At 34.6% G+C, this 5,276-nt stretch overlaps 2 long non-coding RNA genes across 7 annotated transcripts in view; one reads left to right on the forward strand and one right to left on the reverse strand.

Moving 5' to 3' along the window:
- LOC106881631 (uncharacterized) overlaps window positions 1-5,276 on the reverse strand; it is a 385,740-nt gene that overhangs the window by 252,567 nt on the left and 127,897 nt on the right. For all 6 annotated transcript variants that reach the window (XR_008266350.1, XR_008266345.1, XR_008266349.1 and 3 more), the window contains one exon: window positions 1,254-1,335. This is a non-coding gene — a long non-coding RNA (uncharacterized LOC106881631). The remainder of the gene's footprint in view (window positions 1-1,253; window positions 1,336-5,276) is intronic.
- Window positions 1-5,276, forward strand: part of LOC128250326 (uncharacterized) — an 80,853-nt gene that overhangs the window by 41,781 nt on the left and 33,796 nt on the right. The window lies entirely within an intron of this gene.

Here is a 5,276-nt window from a genome sequence, read left to right on the forward strand (position 1 = left end):
TATATATATATATATATGTATATATCGTGAGCTACTTCCAGTTTCATGCTTGGATAAGTGCAGGAACAGAACGATCATATAGCGAACTGATTCAGTAATCGCTCGCGCTGAAGTGAGAAGCCTACTCTAAGAATTGCAAGGTAAAAAATGTTATGAACGTTTAATTGTTAAATTAAAAGTATTGTTAATGTTAAGTATTTACATCTCAAAAAAACAAACGCTAATTTCTTCATGTTTTAGCTCTCTGAAATTTTAGTAGAATCAACCTTTGTCCTGGTTTTCAGAACTTTGACAATTCTTCCAAAATTTTATGCCATTATTTAATTTTTTTTCATTGGGGCTCTTCGCTGGTTGAATCATTAGGGTGTCAGAAAAAGTATTTCGCAATCTTCGTTCCGACTGCTTACCTCGGAGTTCAAATACTGCCGAGATCAACTTTACTTTGTATTCTTCGATGATCGGTAAATTGAAGTATCACACAAGCATCGTGGTGTCAACTACTCCATTTTCACTCAAAATTACTTGTGCTGTACCTAAATCACAAACAACGGTAAAATTACTCGTTATCTATTTCTACTTTAACAATAAAGTACACTTTAATTTTCTTTAATACTTATTACAAACCGCTCATATTTTACCTTCACACCTCTTGAAACAGTTTTTTTATGCGATTGTTATTGAGGAATCCTAAATTAAAAACCCCTCCTCCACTTTAATATTGATGAGTTATTTCTCTTACTCAATTCTCGAATATGGACATTTCCTGGGAACAAATGTTTTTAATTCCTCCGTTCGATTTTTGATAGGATCATCACCAGGACTTTATTACAATAACCATAGAACTCATAACAATGTGCATAGTCCTACTGTTAACCTCACACTGCATTAGATTCTACCACTAGCGATATGTGCATGCGTGTGTGTGTGTGTGTGTACACAAACACACACACACACACACACACACACACACACACACACACACATATATATATATATATATATATATATATATATATATATATATATATATATATATATATATATATATATATATATATATATACACACATACATACATATTCGACACTCTTCTCTCATATACATATGATATGAATATGAGAGATTCTGGAGAGACAGTAAGGAAGGAAGGGAGAGAGAGAGAGAGAGAGAGAAAGAGAAGTAAATGGAGAAAGAGTAGAAGAATGTGGAAGAGCTTGGACTCACAAAAGATACGAACAGATTCTGGTACTTACGTAATTTAGTTTTGCTCATCGATTGAAATTGATTAGAGATTCACAGCTTTAGAGCTTCCCTTGTAAGTGGAAATGGGCGGATCTATGAATAAAATCAATAATAGCAGTATTAGTAACAACAGTACCGTATTTGTTTACTATAACGAATTCTGAATTAAAGCATTTAAATACAACGAGAGAAACTATAAACTAACATGCAGTGTAAACCAATGACTATGATATATATGCATCCCATAAAAAAATATTAAATGTATTGTATATAGTACATGGGAAAATCCGTTAAAGAAATGAAATAGAATGTAACCATCAGACTGTTGAAGGCATTATAAAACAGTAATAGTAGAGAACTCCGGAAAAAACCAATGAACAGAGAGTGACACGATTCACTTACGGCGTAACTGCAACTCTCTCTTAACGATGATACAATTTACTTGTTGGCGGTAGTTTCTCTTGAATGAAATTATTTCTCTAAATTTCTCTAAATTTCTCTTCTGCAAAAGCTTTTTTAAATGAAATTTATAATCTGATGTGAATTCTATTACAGATGTAACACTGACTAGACATTCTTGAGAAAAGGAAATGGCGAGAAAATTTGCACTTTATTCTTGAGTGGGCGAATGCCTTAAGGTACACTTGGTCACTGACTAGCATTATTTCAATGCCTGAATCATTTGTGACAAACATTATTGTTTGATAGTAATGCTTAGCCAAAGACATTTATAAATCTCTCATAGCTCTTCTGAAAAGATTGCATGACACTTTAAGATTATCCCCACCCCACAAGAAATATTTTTTCTACTCCAACTTAATATGCGATGTATATTACGAAGGTAGAATGCTTTCATTGACCAACCGAAGGAGTCTAATACCCATATCAAACACTTATCTGTGGTTATTATTGCTTCAGGTTTGCAGTTCTGATAATCTGCAGTTTGAAGGCAGACTCCCATGTGACCTACGTGGTATACCTATCGTGCATTTCGGCCAACAACCTGCATGTCATAAGCCTGTTCGGTCAGTGCTAACCTAGAATTATACAACAAAAGTTTATCGGGTATAAGTCATAGTAAATAACTGGACTTAAAAATTAGAGCACCCAATATTACCCAACCTGTATTGAAGAAAATCGGTTTTGTAATAAAAAAATTTCTGGCCCATTTCTCCCATATATATATATATAAAAAATTCCAAAATTTCTAACCCAGATTGGGGTGGTTTTAAATACACCTAAAGACAAGTGGAGAATAAAACAAAGGAAATTATATTGTAGTGTTTTTTTCCTGTTCTCAGGAAGTATATATTCATAAAAAGAATAGTAGTCATCCCGCCATCTTAAATACTTAGAATCACAATTTAAATGCTATTAACACAAACATATCAATGCATACCGGATGATAGAGATGGAATTATATATAGACACTTTCTTACACATACACAAGTATAACATGGAATATATATATATATATATAAATGTGTGTGTGTGCGTGCCTGTGTGTGTGTGTGTGTGCGCGCGTGCGCGTGTGTGTGGATTTACAGCGATAGAACTTCAGGCAAAAAAGCCAATTATGACAAGTTTGCATTCATTATCTTGTAGAACTGGTAAGTAGATGGAAACTACTGAAATAGTTGGTCAAGAAAGTACTCCCATGAACGTACGCTTACAATTCGTTAGAGAAACTATGCATCGCTGACTAGAAGCATGTGCATGCATTTATTTAGTTACATAGTTCGGTTCACTGTGAAGAGAAGTTTACACAGGTTTGTTAGCAATCGCTTTATTAAGAGCACGTATTTCTTAGCCAAAACTGAAGAAAGTACATTTGATTATCTCATCGAGCACATAACGTCTAGTTATACAAAGCAATAATGAGCTTATCAATGGTGAATACATTATAGTATTTGTGTGTATGTCTGGTAGATATTCATTTAATTAATTTTTATGAATTAGTATTTAGAGATATTGAAAATTTATTCTTTACAAACAGACATCTCTTTTTACTTGTTTCAGTCATTTGACTGCGGCCATTCTGGAGTACGGCCTTTAGTCGAGAAAATCGACCCCAGGACTAATTCTTTGTAAGCCTAGTACTTATTCTATCAGTCTCTTTTTTCCGAACCGCTAAGTTACGGGGACGTAAACACACCAGCATCGGTTGTCAAGCGATGGTGGGCGGACAAACACACACACACACACACACACACACACACACATATATATATATATATATATATATATATATATATATATATATATATATATATATATATATACATATAAACGACGGGCTTCTTTCAGTTTCCGTCTACCAAATCCACTCAAAAGGCTTTGGTCGGCCCGAGGCTATAGTAGAAGACACTTGCCCAAGGTGCCACGCAGTGGGACTGAACCCGGAACCATGTGGTTGGTAAGCAAGCTACTTACCACACAGCCACTCCTGCGCCTATTATAAGGAACAAAGTATTTCAAGACTTCCATGTCCTTGTAATATATTTTTCTTCTCTCTTTTTCTGACACATTATTGATATGCATTTTCAATATTTATTGTTTATCCTTTAAGTCTGGCTCGCTGGGGGACCGCCTTGAAGAATTTTTAGTCGAATGTATTGACCCTAGTATTGTTAAAGCCTGCTGCTTATTCTGTCGGTGGCTTTTGCTGATCCGCTAAGTTACGGGGATGTATACACACCAGCACTGATTTACCTGCAGCCGTGAGGGAGACAAAAACACACGCACACACACATACACACTAATAGAAAACACTTGCTCAAGGTGCCACGCAGTCGTAGTGAACCCCAAACAATGTGATTGTGAAGCCAGCTTCTTACCACATAGCCACGCCTGCGCCTGTGTATAAGTTTTATACTCTTTTACTCGTTTCAGCCATGCGGCCTTGGTCATGCTGCGCAGATCAAACAGGAATCCATTCAAATACACTAGTATTACTATCACTCAGATTTCAAAAACAATTTATCTTTAGACCTCTTAATCTTCATAAAGAAAAGCTGAACATGTCGTAAAGAACGGTAGAACATATCGTAGTTGGTAGAGTATAAAGAACACGCATTTCTTATCCCAAACTGAGGAAAGTACATTTGCTTATCTCACCGAGCATATTATAGCTAGTTATACAGAGCAATAGTGAACTTATCAATGATGAGTACATTGTAATGTTTGTGTATATGTCTGTTTAAGATTCATTTAATTTATCTTTATGAATAAGTATTTAGGGATATTGAAATTTTATCCTTTACAAACATACATATATAAGGAAGTATATTCTTTCAAAACTTTCACGCCCTCGTTATACTACTCTAGAGCTGCGATATGTCACAGTTTTAAATAACAATTTTTAGTATATCATTCCTGGATTAAGTAGTTTAATCGACTTACTTGCTCTGATAGTCACTCGCAATTTATTATTAATTATGTGCATTTTTATAATTATAAATTAAATGCATTTCTCTTTTTTATTCTCTTCGAACTATTTTTTCCTTCCCCCAGCAATTTCGTGGGTGGATAAGTCGCTTACATCGTGGGATAAGTCGTTTACATCGACGCCAGTGTTCAACTGGTACTTATTTAATCGACCCCGAAATGATGAAAAGCAAAGTGAATCGCAGCGGAATTTGACCCCAGAACATAAAGACAGACGAAATACTGCTAAGCATTTTGCCCGGGGTGCTAGTGATTCTGCCGGCTCACCGCCATCATATCAGTAAATATTAAGATGAATTCCAATCGATTGATTGAGGAAATATTCAATGGCAATCATGAAATTGGGGCCCCATCGTTTTCATTTACCACTGGTTTGTTTCTTAACTTTGATCAGGAGATTGATTGCTACCAGTAATAACACCATACATACATAAACACGAATATGTACATATATGTTAATGCATATATGCATATATATACACGAGTATATACATATATACACACATACATACATATGTGTATGTATATATCTGTATGTATATATATATATATATATATATATATATATATATATATATGCATTTATA

Source organism: Octopus bimaculoides, chromosome 20 (genome assembly GCF_001194135.2).
Source record: "Octopus bimaculoides isolate UCB-OBI-ISO-001 chromosome 20, ASM119413v2, whole genome shotgun sequence".
Taxonomy (NCBI): Eukaryota; Metazoa; Mollusca; class Cephalopoda; order Octopoda; family Octopodidae; genus Octopus; species Octopus bimaculoides.